At 33.8% G+C, this 21540-nt stretch overlaps 1 protein-coding gene across 1 annotated transcript in view; it reads left to right on the top strand.

Annotated features, from left to right (window-relative positions):
- TUSC3 (tumor suppressor candidate 3) overlaps positions 1-21540 on the top strand; it is a 107152-nt gene that overhangs the window by 58195 nt on the left and 27417 nt on the right. The window lies entirely within an intron of this gene.

Here is a 21540-nt window from a genome sequence, read left to right as displayed (position 1 = left end):
TTTTGTAGGGATATGTCCTCACACAAACTTTTTTTACACAAACCTTTGAGGTTTGTAACCTCTTACCTTCCTCTCCCAATCATTTTAGTTAGAAAAGGAGACGCTCATGTGCTTTATACCATTTTCCGTCATGTCTATAACTCATCCACCAGCTTTTACAGAATGCTTTTTCCTGTATCTCTGTGCTCCTTCAATTTAATCTCTTTATCAGCTTTACTAAGTAGTTTACCATTGACTCTTGACAAAATTACTTTTATATCCTGCTACTGCTGCCTACAAAGGATTACCTTATTTGCTTCTTCCTGCTCACAAGTTAACAAACGTTCATCAGATCTCAGAAGAATAATCTCTCTCTGCCTATTAGGAAAGTAAAAATGACATTGGCTAGTTCCTAATCACTCCTCGTTATTTACTACTTTTAAAGCAATTTCTTGAGATGGAATTTACAAAACCTGCAATAACCAGGAAGATGTTTTTTTTTTTAAATAATTCACACTCCATTGAGCTATTTTCTGTTTTGTCCATCACTAGTTAAAGGAAACTGTATTACATCTTAAAGAAAAGACTTATTTTGAGCTCTCTTTGTGTCATATCTTAATTGAAATGGCAAAAAAATGATGGTTTGAAATTAATTACAGATCTGTGTTTTGTCAGGAATGAAGCAGAATATTGATGTCTTAATAGAACAGGATTTCCTCTGTGAACTTTGTTATTCAGATAGAGATTTGATGATACATAAATAATCTCAATAAAATGCTGTTTATGAAAATTTGGAGTTTTTCATTACTGCCTTGCAGGATTAAATTTATGACACATTTCAGTGGAGTGACAGAAAGAAGAAATGTTGAATAAAAAAAGCACTGTTTGTGACAAATTAGTTTTTACCATATCCAATTTTACACATATTGCCTGTCCTAAACCCCTGTTTTGGAAGTATACTCTGCATTTAATAATTTTAAAATATTCCTGAATTTGTGCTGGCTTGTCTGCATTTTCAGGGTGCGAACTCATATCCTTCAGGTCTGAAGTGCTACTACTTTGGGAATGTTAGAACACACAACTAAGTAACGGAACTAATGGCAAAAATGGTTTTAAATTCTAGATACTAATATTTTGTACTGGTCAAAATACATTCTTTTCTGGCTTTGATGCATTTTAGGACTTCGGGTAAGTTATTTGTGCTTCTGATTCACCTGTCTCTCCTTATTCATATTCGTCAGTGCTCTGACCACTTTGTATGTGACAGTAAGTAAAACCAGTTAAATTCTAAGAATTAGAAGAATAAATGCAGGATTACCAAGATCCTGCTTTAATTAAGCTATCACTGACCAGTATAGTTGTCATTTAAAGCTCTAACTTGAGGAGTGTTAGAAGCTTAATAAGTAGGCTATAAATCCTTACCTACTTTACATTGTGTTTTGTTTTTTTTTTTCCTTCAAATAACACTTGAACATTTTCCTGTTTCATTTTTCTAACACTTGTCTGTGTTTCTGTGAATTTGAAGCAATAAATCTGCTTATCTAGCCTTCTGTGAGATTTAGTCAACCATGATAATTCACTGTAACACTTTGTGAATTGTCACCAGCTGCTGTCTTTACATCTGGATGAAACTTAACTCATCACTTTCTTTCCAATGTCTAGCATTTAGGAAAATTTTGAAATTTGCATGCCAATTTTTTGCAAGGATTACTTGCATGTAATATTGTGAAACTTTGTTGACAGTCTTACCACAGAAATTTCTGGTTTGAAGAGGATGCATGGAATAGCTCACCAAGCTTAATATTTTTATTATTAGGTTCAAAATTATAAATTCCTAATTTTTCAGATTTCATATAAGTTAGTGGTTCAGTTCTATACTAGCCTGATATGCCAACAGAATTTGAAAATAGTAATACTCTGTCTTCACAAACTGTTCTTTGCCTCAAATATCTCCTATTATGTACTTTGTTCTTGCTGTAATTTTAGATGGCACTTAATTTGTTCTTAAATTCCTGACGGTTTTTCAAAAGATGAAAGGACATGTGTTTCCTTTGCTTAGACAACACTACTTAATCTTGCCAGTATCATGTGCACATAACATCACCAGTTCTTAAAACTTGCCTTTTGCATTGTGTTTATGATTCCCTAAGCTGCTTTAACTGCATGGCTGCACTCTTTGAAGCTTTGAAATATTTTTATATATTTCTGTGGTCTGTTCTATAAAGCTGATGGTCTCTCCTATTGCAGTTGTTGTAGGTAGTTCCTTCATTCCCTACTGCTATCAGCTAATTTCAGGTTTTGGGTCCACATGGAAGAACATCCATTTTTATGTAGCAAGCTGAATCAGACAGTAACATTGTTTGCTATTTCAGTTCTGGTTAAGGTTTATGAAACTGCGCTAGTCTTTGATCTTGACACATATTTCTTTACTTCTGTTTTATTTCCAGAGTTCTCCATCTTTTGCCAAATAATCTTGTTAGAATTGGGCCCTTATTGACTGTGTTATGCTAAAATCTGAACCTGTTTTACTGGGACTGAGAGTGACAATTAAACCTTCTGTTGGCATCTGTGTGTAAATCCTTGTGAGACTTCTGATTTTTATTCAGAGCTTGACCTGTATAGAGCTGGTGGTGAGAGAAGTAGAAATGGAGAAAGCAATTACATGGGTTTGAGCCTTCTGTAGAGGTAGCTCTGCTGCTATTTAATCCACCTAATAGCAAAGAATTCTCACTAGATTTTCATCAGCTTTTAAACAAATAGCAGCAGTGGCTAAGAGAGCATTTATGTATATCTGTCCATGAGTTACCTGCCTATTATTATTATGCATAAAAATTCTACAATTTTTACTGTGCAATATGCTCAAGATTGCATCTTTAAAATGGCTGGAAGTTTGCTCTAAATGCAAACAGGGAAAGGGACAAACTTGATCTAAAATGCTGAATTAATATGGTTTCCAAAGCTTGTAATTTTCTTGCCTCTTCCCTTCTCTTAAAAGAAAGTATTAGAAGTTAGCAAAGTTTTTGTGTGAAGAGGAAAATATGGTATTTTATTATCATATATATATATATATATATATATATATATATATATATCAGGTGTTTTTTCTGTGTAAATTGATGCCTTGTGAAATGGACAATAGTATTATTTACCACTATATTAATTGGAATTTTCTTTGGTTTTATATTTAAAAGGATGTTGAAATTCCTTAAGTATAATACAAGTGGTGTCCTTAGGATGCAATTTGTGTATTAAAAGATCTTTATATTTAATGTGATATTATAAGGTTTTCATAAAACACCTTATAATACCACATGAAATATAAATATTTGTTTAAATGTAGAGCTTATTCATCCAGTTTTTTTCCCCTACTTACTTTTTGTAGTTTTATAACCACTGATCTTTACTCACTTCTCTTGCTGATACAGTTATGCAGTAATCTGTATGCTTCTGAAGTCAAATGAAAAATATATCTGACTGCTGGTATATTTTTTCATTTTTTAATACAAAACAAAGGTATTCTGAAAGATTTATGCTAAGAATATCAGGATTCTTAATTTGCACTATCCTCTGCTGCTAAGCAGGATAAAATGTCACTTGCCAAGGTTAATTCTTCTGTGGTTTCTGATACGAATCTAATTAAAATCTATGGAATGGTTTCTTGAAACATTTTTAAATAACAACTCACCCTTTCAAGCTCAGTCAGCCACATTAAATTCATTGTCCTTTGGCCTTCAGTGTATCTGGAAGCATGTTTGAAGTAAAGTTTGCCAAGATGGTCTTTGTAATGCCTGACTTTTCTAAAAGTAGCCATATTGATGGTAGCAGTGCAATACAGACAAAAGTCACTTTACTGTGTGATAATTTATTTTCTTTGTCTTGCTTTCAGATAAAAAAGAGTTCATGCAGGTTATTATCAGTACCTAAGATAAGGTATCCTGATTGGCATGACTTTTACCTCAGCAATATTTTGGTGCATCTGTTGCCGCTAATCACAGCCATAGTACTGTTGAAAATATATCTTAATGTTTTATTGGAATAGCCAATTATTTATAGTGGCATGCTGGATTGAAATGAGGAGTGCATTGCTTATGAGTGTTTTTTGATGAAATAGCTTTTCTGTTGTTATCAAAGCAGTGAGTCTGTTCAAAAGCTACAAGAGGTAAAGGGTTTCTAAAGTTTCAAAATTAAATTTCTGTCATGATTTAGTCAAAAGTTATCAATTGGCAGTGCAAGGTTTTTAAGATTGCAAGGGTGATTGTATCTGGCATTCCGTATAACCTATGTTTCTACCTTGACATTAGAAAAGGGAAACCTTACACAATATTTGGGACTCTTTTTTTTATTGTGGGAAGAATTTACTAGAATTTACTAGAAGCCATTTACTTTCATTTGGAAGAACTATTTTCTGCAGAACAGCTCCTATGTCAGAAATCAGGGAGGCCTCAAATATGTGAATTTTTGAGGTATCTGAAGATGGAAAGATAATGCAATGCCATAAAATATACTTTAAGGCAGAAAACCAGAATGGCACATGGGGAATAAGTGGTTCATGTTCTTCTGTTGCTAACAGAACAAGAGCTGTTTTTATAAAGCCAGTTTAAATGCCAATCTAATTTTTCTGTTTTCCAGGACTTTACTGGTTGTGGAGAGGTATTTGGTAAGAGCCTTATCTATTAAAACAATTAATAGGTAACTTTGAAGATTGTGTAGTCCAGCTGCTTGCTCAAAGGTTGCTCTTAGACAAAGGGCTTTGTCTAAGAGAATTTTTAATGTCTCCATGGTTAGAGATTTCCCAACCTATCCCAGTGTTTAACCATCCACAGAATTCTTTTAGTTTTGCCTTTTAATTTATTTAACTTTTGTTTTTAATTTCCCTCAGAAACAGTCATGGTAAAATTTATCTTCCTTTTCAGTAAAGCTGAATTGCTGAGTTCTTAATAAGAATTTACCGTTGACTTTAATAAAATTTGGACTTAGGTGAGTGGTATAGATTTTCAGAGCTATCAGCATACTTTTGCTTAAGTGACACTATGATATTACTACAAAATCCACACTGAAAACAAGAAAATATGGTGCCTGAAGTACTCAGAGATGTTTCTCTGTATAGATTCTGCTCTTTCAATGGAGCCATGCAGATGTTCTTCTTGTACCTGTTAAACAATTGTTTTATTCTAAAATCCTACACCTTGGAGACTGGGGAAGGCAGAGGAGAGGAAAGGAGCATATTTTCCATGTTGTACAACACCATCTTTCACTCTTTTTGATTCAATTTTTTTGTGAATCTTATCTATTCCCTGTAGAAACATAGCCTATATAATGGGTGCAAGATTCTTTTCCTGAAGTAAAATTTCAGCAGTTGGGAATTGTCTTGTGAACTGCTAAGGAAGTCTCAAAATATTTTCTGTCCTGCAGAGCCTTCTAGAGTTGGTAAGCTCTTGCCTTTCCATATAGTTTTGCTAGTTAGCTCTAATGATGTAATTTCTGTGTAACAGATTCACTTCTCTTATGCCTGTGGACTGTGTCAAGAGAAGGAAGGTGCATTTGAGTAGGTTAATGTAAATGAAGCAGCATCCTTCAGATAGTCCTCCATGGACTAATTCACCCAGAATCTCTGGCTCAGAAAGATGCCTTTTTATTGTTACTCATTTTTTATGGTGGTTTTTTATTGAACGTAAGGAACTTTTGGTTGGATTTATATTTTTGGTTTTGTTTTTTTCTTTTTTCCTGCAAGGCAAAAATTATTTTCTATATGATATTTTATTAAATATAAAATGCTTTTTTTATTTTTTCACTGGAAAAAAAATATTCTGACTTTTTTTTTTTCTAGCTCTGGTGCCAGCATTAATTCCTTTCTTCGGCTAAACTTTCATGTTAACTGACTGTTACTGAAGGAAGATACAGTAGAAGAAGACATAAGGACTAAATTAAAAGGCAAACTAAAAGGTTTTATTATACATGCAGTCTCTTCTTCTGCCTTCAAAGGCAAGTAGGGTGGTGCTATATAACTCACCTATTAGATATCAAATATTTCTGAGGTTCAAATACCAAGTAGGAGATTATACATTTTTTTTCCATTTTTCTTTTCTTTGAATCATTCATAAGACTTTTAATTTTTTTGTTTTTCGATTTTGCCACACAAATTAGGTAGATATATGTCATAGTCAGACTCACAAACCTGTTTTCTTACATATTTCCTTGTTTTTATTACATATTCTTTTGCAGCTTTATAAATATTCTCGAGGTTAATGATGCTGCAACTACTATTATTTGTTCCATTGGGTTTGAGATTTAAATGAGTCCTGCTCTTGGTAGTTTCCCCACTTCTAGCAGCAAAACTGCATTAAGATTAAACAGAGTCTGAACCCTGGTAGCTAAGGAATCAGTTTTGACTTCATCTGGTGTGCTCGGATAGGCAAAACCTATTCCTATACTAAAATTAAATAGAATAAGCTGGTACTTGGCAGCATTATACATATAAATAGAATGTGAAAGTAGGTGCTCTGGTAAAGGCAGGAGTTGACTGTTGGGTTCAGCTGTTTTTGTAGTTGGTTGGAGCAGAGGAGGAGTTGGTGGTGTTTGTGACTTATATAACAATAGACCTATTCAAAGCAACTGTGAAAATCAACTTGAAGGAGGAACAGGTTTGTATTCATTTTTTTTTTGGCACAGTAGTGCTTCTATAGCAGAAATAATTTTTTTTCTACCTTTAGAAGAAACAATGAGAATCTTTCAATAAATTAAGGACCTTGTTTCCTGACTCTTTTGTATTTCTCAGATTAATAATTTCTTTATCTAATGTTCATTGGTTGGTGTTGTGCTTCTGTTTATTCTAATTATTGTAATTATAAAATAATTTGAATTTATAAAATAAAGTATATATATATATATACACTTTTGTCTTCTCAGTAGTCACTGTAAAATATCCTGGAAATCTAAAAAATATTTTGAAAATTCTATAAAGCTTGTGTTACCAGAAATACCATACAACATTGTTATTAATATTAAAGCTTTCTGCTCTTCCATTATGTCCCAAGGACATGTTCAAGCTAAACTATTTGGTGAAAAGTTTGATTTTTATTAGTTCCAAAATTAGATCTTGCTCAAGAATTGCTTATATGGCTGTTACATTATAAATGCTTATATTTAGAAGCTGACACTCCTGAGTCAATTGTCTTGCTATGTAAGCAGCAAGCAGTATTTCTCAAAAAATTCACCAAAACATTTGTAAGGGAATTATTGTTTTCAAACTGCTTTGTTGTTATTCTTGGAGTATGGGCAGGACATAATTTAACTTCTATCTGATTTTTGGTCAGCATTCAAACTTTTTTTATGTCCACATTGTTGAGAAGCAAGTTCACAAAAGGACTAGGCTTTACACAAGCTTTACAACAAGGAATTATTTTTGTTTCACACTAGCCTTCAGGCACACACACCTCTGTCTGTCACTTTAAAAGACATTGCAGAATTATAGCCCATCTTAGGAGGGTTTGCTAGTGTGTAACAGATATAATTGATCTGCTCTTTAAAGATTTTAGAGGCATCTTGTGTCAAGCTAATATTATGTACAGAAGTGGGTTGAGGAGCAGATTTTGTGTGCATCACCTGCTCTTAGTATTCAGTTCTTGCAGAATCAAACTTTCGTGTTTATTTGAAATAGACTGTAGTTCTTCTGTATATGTTTGTACTGCAAAAAAAGAGGCATTTTTCACTGTTCCCCATAGAAGTCTATCATTAATATTTAAACCACAGCTGTTAAAGGCTGCAGCTCTTCAACTTCAGGTACAGAGCAAATTAAAAAGAGTTCTTTACTGACAGTCTTGCAAGTCTAGCTTTTGAGCAGTAAACAAAAGCATGAAAAAATCTCTTTCGTGTTTACAGGTCCTGGGGTCATTTAGCATAGCAAAATGCTCTACATGAAATAAAAATAATACTACCATTTAAAAGAAGTAAGTTATCTGCATTTACCAGTCTCTCACACTTCTAATATGGGTCAATGGAATGAAAGAAGAATTTGGGTTATGTTGTTTTTTTTGGTGGGGTTTTTTTTTTTCAGTATTCTAAAAAACATTTCAAAGAAAAAAATATTTCATCATTCATATTAATCAGAGTAATCCCTGTCACATGTATAAAAGTAGGAATTTTTCCCTAGTTTTCTGTGTGGCTAAATACCAGTAATTGAAAAAAATAATTTCAGAGTAGGTCTTAATATTGATGTTTTATTTGTTTATAGACAGAGAACACTTCAACCAGTGTCATAATGACTTAATAAATATTATCTGGTCTTGTCCAGGACTGTAATTTATGATATTCTTAATGCTGGAAATAAGGAAATTTCAAAAAAGAGGGCAGGGAGGGAAGTGGCTTATTTGGAGTGTAATTTGCCTGCTGGTGTTAAAAGCAGTACAACATGATAGTACAAACCCACAGTTTGAATAGCACTCTAAAGAACTGGGTGAGCATTTAGCTAGAACACTGTTACAGTAAATGGAGATAATGCAAGCATTGGATCAGCTGCAATTTAATAACAGATTTTAAGAATTGATTTGAGATCAAAATTGAATTAAATTTTGCTATTAGTCATTTAAAATCCCAATAAATATTCACTTACATTATTATTAATTAGCTCTGGAAAATAGAGCAACAAGGCTGTGATGAGAATGAATATGCCACTTCAGGTGTTGCTCATGCTGCCCTGTGGTCTACTATATTGCTCTATTGTATTAAAACCCACTGGAGCAAATTCAGGTCGACAAACATTTTGAAAAAACTGCAAAAAAAACCCCAAGAGTGCTTTAATTTTTATTTCTTCTGGCATCTTCTGTTTGTTTAATTTGCAAATTTCCCAACTCTGCTAAAATATTGGAAAGCTTCATTTAGTGAAGAACAAACAACTGAAATCCCTCCACACAAGCTTCTTCAGGCAAGGGTTGCTCTTTTGATGCCCATGCCACCTTTATGCTCACCTTCTGTACTTTGGTTTACAATGAAAAGGGAACATGATCCTTTTGCATAAAATAATGCTAGAAGGTGAACTTCAGGAATTTGCTGTACGCTCCCAGATGGTACTGGTTTGTTCAAACTGTTGGACCAAAGAGGAAATAGTGAAATAGAACTATTTGAGATGTGTGCAGTGTGTATATTGGGTTTGAAGAATTAAAATGCTCTGCTTGCTAATCTAAACATAGTCTTTGGCTCCACAGCAGCTCAACAGAAGCATCTTTATATCAGTAATTGTGGTGTTCTTCCAGGCAAATTTTGAAATTTGTTCTGGTACGATGAGTGATTTTGTGCAAGCTCTAGTTCTGTGAAGATCATTTCAATCACAGATTTGTATCCAATATGCCTGTTCTAAGAGAAGGTGTGTCTTATGTTTTACCAGGGGTATTCTGGTAAAAGATCATTAAAAGAATATGATATTGTATATGATAAATATAAGTCCATTTCTTGCTGATACATATATATATATATATGAACAAAAGCTAAGATACAGCTTTGAGTCCTCTCTGCTTTTATGTTAGTAGCACTGTACTCCTCTTTTCTCTTATTTCTTGAAAAGACCAAATGTCTGTAGGCTCCTCAGAATCTTGACTTAAATGCTTTTTTAGACTGTACATTGGATACAAAAATATATTGTCTACTTAGGCTGAAGATCCTTTCTCTTCAATCTTGTAATTTTTTATTGGCAGTAAAAATGCCTCTTTAAATGTATGTTTAGAAAATGAGTATTCCAAAGGGTAAACTTCCTTACTCCAAATTTGTAATTTTGGTGTTAAGAGATGTGGTGGGGAATTGGGAGGGTGTCTGTGGGTAATTAATAGCTAACTCAAATTCTCAATAATTTTAATTAATATTTCAATTTAACATCTTGCCTTACTTTACTTAGCTCTTTTAGAGACAAGTTTGATGTAATTTTCCTTTAATTATCAAATTTAATTTCTCAACTGAGAAACTATAAAACAATTTAAAAGCTGATTATGCGTGATAATAGTTTAAAAATATGTTGCACCCTTTGTATGTAAAAACTTTTCAGTGTGGATTATCTGTAATTTTTGAAATTATTACAGTGGTTGAATCCTGGCCTCTTTGTCATTTATTCATTTTTAGTGTACTATGAGGATAATTTGCTTTTTTAGCATGCTATCAATACAATTTTTCTGTATTTAACAGATCACAGCATAGAAATATTTTTTTATCCTGTTTCCCCTGACTTTCCAACACAATTTTCAGTCCTTTAATATTTTTATAATTCTCTAGAACTCTTTGGAAGTTTGAGTGAAAATACATGTTCAAATTGCAACTTAGATCCTAGACATAATCAGTTTTAAAAGCTTAATCTTTTAACATAACTAGAAAACTTTTTGTATGTATTAGGTGTATTTCATAATCACAGTGCTGCTTCTTTTAATTTTAAAGGTCAGTTCTATTATTCCTGAAGTTGGTTTTTTTTAATATGTCGAGTTAAAAAAAAAATCCTGCCTAGAATACTTTCTGTCAGGCAGTAGTTGCATTTTAATATCTACCCAAATAGAGTGCATTTCCAAAGAAAGAGTTTCCCAGAAAAGGCTTGCTAGATGGTATTAAAAATACCAGTTTCAAGGGACACAAAAGAATGACCTTCAAACTTTTCTGACTTTGTCTCTTATCAGTCATGCAAGTGTCAGAGGCATAATGTGAATACTTTGAATTGTCAGTGGAGGGAAGCTTCCTCTTTGAGGTTATATTTGCTGGAACAGAAGAGATAACACTATTATCAGTGCTTTTGTAGTGTAGCCAATTTCTCATTGCATGTACTGAAATTCACTTTTTAATGCAGTTTTGATATTAATGTAATGATAAATATGTCAGACTGTTAAAATAAATTCTGAATATTTCTGTCAGTCCTGATACAGTATGAAATAACTCTGGTGTCTTTCAGAGATTTTTATGAGCATTTTTTGGGGGGGAAAAAAAAGTAATTTTCAAACACATTTCTAACCTCCTCTTTAGTAAATTGGCATTAAATATGGTTTTTTTCTTGGGTGTGTTGAATTACCAAAGAGTTGGAACTTCAAAGTTTAGCTCTGGAATGTGAAATACAGACTATAAACTAGCACACTGTGTAATGTACAAATACCATTACATGCTATTTGCCATCACCATCGCAGGAATTTTAGGGGTTTTTTTGTTATACATTCAAGCCCTCTCTTTGAGAATTTGTTTGAGCAGCTCTTCATGAGCAGCTTGTTAGTTTTATTTCCTAAATATTGTAATTTTTTTTCTATGAGCTACCTAATTCACAAAATAGCAGTGCATGCAAAAGTGTCATGCAGATTTTGCAGGGTAATAAAATTATGCTAAACTTTCACATGGCCTACTTCAATATTGTTAATATTTACATTGAAATAAGTCAAGGGCTTAACCACTACTAATGGACTGTAGAGAGCTTTGAAGTCTGTCTTTTCATTTCCATTAATTTACTGGTCATTGTCAGCAATATTTATCTTATTTTTTGAGATAATTTCTACCAGAATCATGTGTTATCTCAACTAGAAGATATAGGTAGTCTTATGAATAATTATTGCTTTTAGGTATTCTGAAGTAATATTTCTACTTTACTTAAATGACATTCTGATCTTCTAATACATAGGTTAGCAAATAAAGGTTCACAGAACCTAGGATTTATCAGCAATCACAAATATTTCAAGTGTATGAAAATAACCCTTAAATCCAATAAGTCATTCTTAGAAAATCAAAAAATCATCAAATATGTTAAGTGATTGGAGAATTCTGTGTAGGCAGAATTGTGGCTCTGCTGAAAGCTAGACCTTGTTAGTATTACACAAAATTGACCAAATTTTGTAATGGTTGGGACTTTTATTACTGAAGGCAGTTCTTTTGGTGTGTTAACAGTATCCCAAATCTTACAAAGTTGCCCGTTTTCCCTGTTAGCATCGCTCAAGAGGCTGATAACAAACATTTTGGTTTTGACAGGAGGATTTCAAATTAATTTGTACAATGGCCTTTAGTTCAACTTTAGTTGTCGTGCTAACAGCTCTGTAAGTTGTAAACTTCTGTCAGTGTATTACTGATTTTAGCAAGGTACATGTTGATAATAATATTTTATAGTACATGAAAGATTGGACTACAGTATTCATCTTAAAGAATGAGGCTAAATTTGGGGTTTTTTTTGCTTTGCTGTTCTTAGTTACCTTATCTCTTCCCCTGCCAGCCTAGCTGCCTTCAGGAAAGCAAAAATGGTTGTAGCAGTGGTTAAGTGCATTCTCTCTCAATTTTCCTGTGTTCTGATGGAGTAATTAAGTGCACTAAAAAAGATAAAAATATTTAAAGTTAAAATCTTATACCTAAACTAGTATTTTCGAGTATATATTTTCATATTTCTCTTCATATCTCAATAGGCTGAATCTTAGTAGATTTTGTTGTTCTAAGAGATTCCAAAATGTAAAAAAAAAAGTAAAGACAATTGAAAGAAATGAAAATACAGACACAAGATGAGATGAAAAATACTTCATTTACTATCCAAATTTTCTTTCAATTGTTTAGTTCATATAATGATAAACAGTATTGTTTGAGGAAGCTTCTGAAGACTGACATCTACCAGAGTAATTCAGATACTAGTGATTCAATTACACTTTTCTGCTATAGAAGGTAGTTGTTTTGTTTTTTTTTTTCCAATGTGTATGCAAAAGACTGTCTTAAATTTCCAGATATATAGGGAACTAAAGAAATTTTTGTTCAAAATGCTTGGACAGCAGCACAGGCTTACTGGTAATGTTTTACTTAGGATATCACAGACTAACTTTAAAAAGCAAAGGTACTGTGTCTTTAAGATAACTATGCAATTTTCCATATCTGAAGCTGCTCTTAGCTTTTTGCTAGACAGCTTACCTGTTTCAAAGGTCATCCTAAACCATTTACACAGTGTATATACTAATTCACGTTCTTTGGAGTTAACGAGGTGGAAAGAGGAAGGGAAGAAGAGATGTGGACTGGTAGGGAGCAATACACAGTCATGCTAATACATGCAGTTGCAATGCATGCCAGCTGTTCACATTAACTTCTGAAGGACTATAGATCACTGGAGACAGATACTTATAAAAGATGTTCACTAATAGGGGACTCTTAAATTTCTTAAGACATAGTGATGTACTTTCTAGTGCTGAAAATGGCTTATATTTTCGAGTGCTTTATCAAGGCAAATGTTACATCACTTGAAGGAGTTTTAGGACACGTAAAAGATAGATGGAATTGGCAAAAACTTGCCTCCTACTCACAGGAGTTGAGAGATAGTAGTAGTACTAGTAGTTGAGAGGAGTAGTAGTACTACTTAGTACTTAAAGGACTGTGACTGTTTTCCTCCCGATGTGTGATCAGACCTTCCCTTCATAATCTTTGAGAAGGGTGAGCACATACATTGCATACAGAAGCTTCTAGCCAGCACTGTTCCTTGTTGAGGTAGACACTGTAAAAGTCGAAGCTCTATCTGTTAGTTGCATTTTAGAGTAAGCAAGTTATATTCACTCATGTTAAAAAAAAGAAAAAGGTATTCTCATAACAAGCAGAGAAAAAAACCTCACCTGAGAAACTTCAACTGGTAAATATGTGATACCAGATTGTGGAACATTAGGAGGATGTCATTAAACTTTTCTTACATGTTTTTCTTGTTCAGTCACTCAATGTAAGTCATATTTTGGTTCACTAAATATTAATCTCCACGTCTGTTTAGAAGAAACTTGGGAGAGAGGCATTACTAACCACCAAAAAATGTGTCTTACAGTTTACCTGCTGAACCTCTTGCCCAAGGTTATTTGCAGAGCCTTTTCTTCTGTATTGAAATCTTGATTTTTCTTGTGACAGCCAGTTTAGCCTTCTGCAGCTAAATGTTATGTAGAAATAAATGTTATATTGAAATTCTTTAATATAGAGTAAATGGTTTTACTTTATAGTTTGTTCTGTGCAATTAAGTGTCTTACTCAATATTATATATCTTTCTAAATATTAATGTTCTGAAATTCTATCAGCAATAAACCATCAGAATGAAATATTGGCTCGTTGAAATCAATAGCAAAGTGCTTATTGACTTCTTTTGAATCTTTATTTCATCCAAGTTATTTCAGGTACAAAGAAACTTCTTTGCTCTTCTACAAATATGTGGGACTGGGAATCTGCTTAGGTCAAATTCACCTTGACGTGTTTTACCTAGAGCTTCATACCTCGTGTAAAGTAAAGAGGTGTGTGTTGAAACCTTTTTTTTATTTTTGTCATCAGTATTTTGCCTTTTTCTAGTTAATTAATATGCTGTTCTTAAAACTGAACCATCTTAATTTTTTTGTTTTTCAACAACTTTGCCCAAATTAATACTACTTGCTTGCAAGCCATGATCTAAAGCCAAGAAACTTACTCTCTTACTGCAGAGAAAGAGAATAGTTTATCATGAGGTTCTGTTTTTGGTCTCAAAATTCTGCTTTGCATTTCAGGCTTTGTTAATGAAATTTATTTTATAATCTTTGCCTTTGGCTTTGAAACTTACTGGTTTGGAATTACCTGTTTATTTATTTCAAACCAGTTATTTTGTTGAAAAGTACAACTTTTTATTTTATTATTTGAGGGACAATAATTGAACATTAAATAACTGACTCTGATATTTGTAGAATATGACTAAGCATGTTCTCTCCTTTCTGAGCTGGAAGCAAACTGCAGTTTCACAATAAAGTACTTGTAATACTCTTAACTTCCTTGCAAACTGTAGTCCAAGTATCAAAGTCTCACATGAACAAGCCCTTAAAATATTGAAAGAGATTTTTTTATTTCACATCAAATTACTCCTAGTTTTCCTTGTCCCAAATGCATGCACATTCACATTATTTTTTTTCTCCTCTTCTAGGTATTAATGTATTAATGTTGTTTCTTTAGTAAAGCTAGCATTTAAAAAACTTCAGTATAACTTTGAATGTAATGATAATTCTTAATGTGTATAAAACTTGTGTTGCTTTATGCAGTCTTGGAACTTTTCAGTTCTTGACTATTTGGGTGTTTTTCTTGGTGACAGCAGATGGAAGAAACTTGAAATACAGCTTGTCTTGCTGACAGCAGTATTTAATTTGTATTCATTTTAGCTGGAGTACTTGATAATACAGCAAATAAGTCTGAGGTTTTGTCTCATAACATAAAATTTTTAGTTACTGGTGTTTATGTTATATTCAGTGATTGCCTGACATCATAAACAAAACTTTATAAAAGACATCATCACAAATGTGATAGTTCCTGAAGTACAAGATTCTTAATGGCACGAACTTCCTTAAAAAAATGTTCTCACTCTTTATTCTGATAATTAGGAAGCATCTCTTTGTGCATTAAGCAATGCCTTTAAATAAGTGACTCTTATACCTGCCTGCATAAAGCATGGATTCAAAAAGTTTGTTACTGTGAAATAAATTCCTATGTGTCAGGTGTGCCTGCTCTCAAACTTTATATTCTAAACATGGAGTGATTCTTGTATTCTCAATTTGTCCTACTAAAGGCTTCATTTTACTCAGTTGCTATGTCATGTCAGCAGTGCTTCTTCCAATTTGCTAACTAGACTTAATACACCATTCAAAAAATTGCTCCGGGCAACACTGAACACTTTTTTTATAATAACACAGCTGTACAATTCAGATTAGTATAGGCTTATTCTAGGATACTAATAGAAATGTTAAAATCAAGTGCAGCAAAACTTACTAGGAATTAGATTTTGACCCTTTTTTAGGTATTCAGTTCTATTTTGATTTTTTTTACAATCTTGCTAGGCCTGTATTTTTCCTTAGTTCTTTTCTTCAAAGGACTGCTTTTTTGTGATCTTAATTATTAATTAGCAAAAACAAAGAGCAAATGAGAGAGATTGTGCTGGAATGAAGATAACAAGATGTTAACATCCAGTTACTGAGAGATGCTTTATAAGAATTAGGGTGCAAAAGACATCATATGCCAAAGTCAATAGTAGGGATTTTATTTACCAGTAAAATGGGAGGTAGAGAGATTAGAAAGAAATAGAAAAGAGAGCAGATCAAGAGAGAGGCCAGGAATTGGGGTTAACTCCTTTAAAGCAATCCAAAAGGGGAAGATTGACAAGGAGCCCTACCTAGTTAGGAATTCTGTAATTCGATACATTACTGGTGATAGTGTACCTTCAACAAGACTGCTTGTGCTTACAAAGTTTTATACAAAATACAAAAAGTTCCCATATAAAAGGTTTCATGGAAACATACCTTTACATTTACTTTATTCTTCAGGACATAGAGTACAGCTCCATGTAATTTGATCCTGAGACAAAACAGAAACTGTGGCTTTATTATTGATGGGGTCATAAAGGGAATTATTATCCCTTTTAAGTTTAGCTGCATTATCCCAGCTCACTTTTTCTTTTTGAATTTCCCCCTTCTGGTCTAGAAAGGGGTATTCAACCATTTTGTATGTAATATTTTCTTTTGTTTTGTCAGGATTATTTAGTTCACTTGTTAATATCTCATAATAAATCTAAAATTTCTGAGAAACACCTGGGAAGTCTAATACATTTTCCTTGATTCGAAATATGAGTTCTTGTACCAACTCCAAAGCTAAATTTGGTTGAGACAAAATTATACAGCCATAAGATAAATGTAAAAGCTTTTCCTTGCACCATTTTTTCAGTAAAAAGATAAAGTTAGCAAAAATCAAACTAATAATAGATCAAATGTGCAGTCCTGCTAATATTTTTTTGTGCAGATAACATGTGCAGTCCTGCTAATTTTTTTCCAAACAAGGCGCTTGTGATGAAAACACAGATCACAATCACATTAATAAACTGAAAATACAGGCAGTTATGGTGGCAGCTGAAAGTTTCATCCATTCATCACAGCTCAATTTAATCTCTTAGCAGGTTCCTATATAAAGAAAAATTACAATTCATCTGCTATAGACCTTTTATTAAAAAAAGGAACAATCCATCAATTATGATAAGGTTCCTGTCCCTACCACAAAAGTAACCAAGAAGTTAAAAGGGCCTAAATAAAAGTGGTTTTCACATCATCTTGGCTGTTTTCTGTGAGCTTTCTCATGTAAATTGAGAGAATGGCAGTTTCCCCAAACTGGTTCCTTTGATCTTCAGTGAGGGTGTTCTGTCTTTATTCCTGGAGTAGGAAAACAACACAAGTCTCAGAGGGGTTTGTCCCCATAGATTACCCTTCAATGTTTCAAGTTGTTTAACCGCCTAAACTTGATATCTCTCAAGGTGGAGTTATACCTTTTATTTCATTAAATGCTTGCTGCACTGCTGGTGGTGCATCTCCTATCTTTTCAGGAGGATCTTCCTTGTTTAATTTGATGTCTGGAAGGAGTGAGATAGCTTGTAAAAGTTCGGCAAGCACAGCTTGTGCAATCATGGGTGAATGTTTATCCTTATGCGGGATTCTATTAAAGGTGTATTGTCCTCCCTTCCAGATAAGCGCCAATTAAACCTTGTCATGTTCCGCAGCATTGGCACTAGAATTAGGAGAATATGAAACTGCCCCAGGTGCCTGAATTGTGGCTGTGAGGATTCCTCCCTTTGGTATTGAAGCTGCTAGTGGCACTAAAGCAGCTATAACTTCATACAATCATTTTGTGCTGCAGCAAAAACACTACACTGTCATGCCGACAGTTCTTGAATTAGGGAGTGCAGGCGTCACGGAATGAGTGCACTTCAGTCACTGCATTGCTTTTAGGGTTAAGATGAGAAGACTTGTACTGCTTGCCCAGGAGCCACAAACTCACCTCAGCAATTTGACAGTCAGCACTTCTTGCTCCATTTACTCCAGTGATTTTAACTCTTTGCTGTCCGTATTGTACACCCAGCTTCTCAGCATCCCACTGCATTAATGTTGTGCTGCCATGTCTATTAGAAATTTTATTGATTGGTGACAAGACACAATCTGAATGTATGGCTTGATGGTTTTGGGAATTGATAGGATTCCACTTGCTGGATTTCATTCCCACCTAATTTATGGCCAAACTTTGATATCTCTGTAGCTGTATACATCACTATTTTAGAAACATTTTGCTGACCCTGACAATCATCTGTGGTTTCAGTTGAAGTTAATGGTCATAATGTTACTTCCTTGTCATCAGATGTCAATGTAGATGTTTTGGTCTTTATCAGAACAACAGACTCATTCACTGTCTCTCAACTTCTCCATTGTTGTTAATTGGATTGTAGCTTTAAAGTAATTTGGCATTGACACCTGCTCTCGCTTCTGCTACAAAGTAAACTTCTTTTGTTTCTGTTTTTCACAGCCCTTTGATTTCAGCATATTTCACAACTAGTGTAGTAGTAGTCTGTCTGTCTTCATTTCTGCTTGCAGCACTTCAGTATTTAAGTGAAAATACCTTCTATGCCTCACAGCTTGAAATCCAATTGAAATAACGCTGCAAAATTTCAAAAGAGAAAATATTGCAGTTCCTGACTAGGAAATTTAAAACATCTTTTGAGTCATAAATACTATGAGAAGGTATATGGGGTTATGCTGAAAGCTTTATCTAAAATGGCTGTAATTTCTTTGTCAAAAGAAAATATTACTACAGACCCAGAATAACAGAAACTTTAAGATACAAATTTTTTTTTTTTTCACTAGTCTTAGGTTCTAAACCATAATTTAGATAACACCAACGATGTGAGCTTAGCTGAATGGCACTTTCAGCTCCTTCATCTATATAGTTTGTAAGGAAACCTTCTGTTCTACTGTACTGTAGCTCTCTTTCCTGTTTTGCCATGACCATTCTTTGTCAGAACACCAATTTTGTGAAGATCATCGCACTTCCACGCTGGCAAGTAGGCTAAGCTGTGTTGGCCTTCCAACATGCTGTTTCAGAGATCCCAGAAATCTTCATCTCTGTTGAAGTCTCTGACCTGGATACTCTGAGTCATATTGCACGTTTAGAGGGAAGATGTCTGTTGCATTTGTTCCATCCATTTTGTAACATGGGAATTAAGGCTTTAAGGGTAGCAATGTTTTGTTCCTAATGAGAGGATTAAGTTCTGGGTTTTTTCTGAAATCCACAAACTATTATTCTTTAAAGGCTTGCTGCATCTTTTGTTCTCTTATTATTTTTTGAATTATAAATATGGAAGAAGTCCCTCAGAATTAATTCTTATTCAGCAGGTTATATCAAAGCCTCCATATCTGAGCAGAGTGTTTGCGGTTTCTAGATTTGTGAGATAATCTCTACTAGTGGACTCCTTTGATAGTACTCCTAGAAACCCTAAATAATGCAGTATAGGTATAAAAGCTGTCTAGGAACAACCAAAGCAGCAGCATAAACCAGGGTTTGTATGCTGTTTTAAATTATAACAACTACTCTTTCCAGCCTGCTAGTCTTCAAAAGTAAGGCAGCATTTTTCAACTTTTGTTCTAGGGCTGGAAACCCAGATCATATTCTGTGCTTGGTGCCAGATGGACTTCATGGAAGGCAGCCAGCACAGGCTGTTTCAGCCAGCCAGTCCTATGAAAACTGGTTGCTGTCTCATCTCAGTTTTTGGTTTGAGCAATGGTGAACACAGGAATGAGCTCAGGTCTGGAAAATGTAACTCATATTCATTGAATTTAAAAATGAGGGAATCAAAGAGTCTGTATGAGATTGTTGTGTGTATCTGTATTACAAAGATTCTTAAAAAAACACTGACACTAAATTTTTCTTTAAAAAGAGTTGGTTTCATCCATAGTTATTAACCCCACCCTTCAAAGGTGGCTGTTATGATTTATGGTCTTGTTTTGTAAGTGAGTCTGAATACTTGCACTGACTTTGTACCAAGGATGCTGAAAAATAATAAACACAGGGAGTTTTATTTGAGGTCCAGTTGATTTTCTAGATAGCCTACTAATTTTTATAGTAAGGTGCTTGAGTAAATGGAATAAAATTACTGAAAGTACGTAAATACAACATCTAATAATTCTGTCCATTCCTCACTATTTTTGTGTGCTTCAGCTGTTTTGTTAGTCCTGGTCTTGCTGGTCTCCAACTGAGCTAGATGGCATTTCATGTAGAGACATTGCTTAGAGAGATTGCTTGCTAGGATTATATTACATGAAATTTTCACCAGGCTGGTGAACTGTTGGCTGATATTTGAGTTAAAAGTGTTTCTAAAGCTAGTAACTGTTCAAAAGAATTTGTTCATTTCAGGTGGGTTAGTGTTAAATTAAAGTTTATTGTTTCTGTTTATTGTTAAATAAAATGAAGATTCCTAGAAAAGCTGGTATCTCAAATAGCTGACTGCAAATTTCTTACTGTCATATGTGGGCTTCATTTTGCTAGAAAGGCAAATTCATTTATTTAGGATTTCTGTTAGCAGTAAGTGAGTTTAGATTTATTTTGTCTTTAATACCACATTTATTTTTGAAGCCATTACGCATCATTTGAAGATGCCCCTTTTATATCTGATTATCTACAATAATACCAATTGCCCTCTTAAATACTTGGACATTTTCCTTAACTATTGAATAATAATATGGGATTAGACTAGTCTGGGGTTTCTTTTAGTAAATTAACTAGCTTCAGGATTTCTTGTCTTTAGTTTTTGAGATGGGATCAATATATTTCTTTACTGAGATTCAGAAGTGTTAAGTTCTTTAAAATAAACTCATACCCATATTACATCCGTCTGTCCCAAAACCAGGTTTATTAATTTGGCAAATAGCATCCATGTGCTAACAGATGTTCCCAGCTGGTAGCCATTCTCACACATGTGAATAACTTAGGCCCAAGCCAGTACCATCTCATGGTTTTTCATGTCATTTGTCCCAAGAGCTTTTTAATGTTGGCCACTACAGGAGAAATAGGTCACTGAACATGTGCTATCCCCAACAGATAACAGTATCTTCTGTGATGGAAAGAAAGCAGGGAATTAGATTAGGCTTTTATTCTGAGATTTCCACAGACCTGACTAGGCCTGTGAAAATAATAACTTTGGAGGAAGTCCCCTTTTGGGTTTGCAGGTGAGCTAAAACTGATTTGCCTGTATGAACTAAAGAAATACTACTACGTTGGAATGAAAGAGCATATTTGGAGTGCATGCTTCAAGTGAAGCTATGTGAAACTGTGCTGGCTTTAGAAACCATAATATTTAAATAGGGAGCTGCAGTAACAGAGTCAGAAAGCTTCAGCTTTTGAGCTGTATAAGATTTTTTTTTTCTTAATCTTGCTAGGTAGTTTAAGCTGCTTTTGAAGTGTTACATAGTTTGTTTAGAAGAAAACTTGTCTGGAGAAATGCAGGTATGATAATGAAATCACACTGTAAAACATTTATTTATGTACCTTGATGTTTGGTTTCAAAGTGTTTGCTTTACTGAATGAATCATTTGTCTTTCATAAATGTTTAAGCTTTTTCTGCAATCAAAATGAAAAGGTCTTGAAATGATATTGTGGAACAATGTTTTAGAACTTTTGCTTTTTAAACATTTAGATACTGCTGAAAGTCCTGCTGTTCCTGGACTTGGAAATTATGTAAAACCTGAATAGATAGAGAATGTTGTATGGTTCTTTTTCTCTCTAAATTAAGATAAAATAACATCTGCT

The sequence above is a fragment of the Serinus canaria genome, chromosome 4 (assembly GCF_022539315.1).
Source record: "Serinus canaria isolate serCan28SL12 chromosome 4, serCan2020, whole genome shotgun sequence".
Lineage (NCBI taxonomy): Eukaryota > Metazoa > Chordata > Aves > Passeriformes > Fringillidae > Serinus > Serinus canaria.
This window is presented reverse-complemented; position numbering and strand designations above follow the sequence as displayed.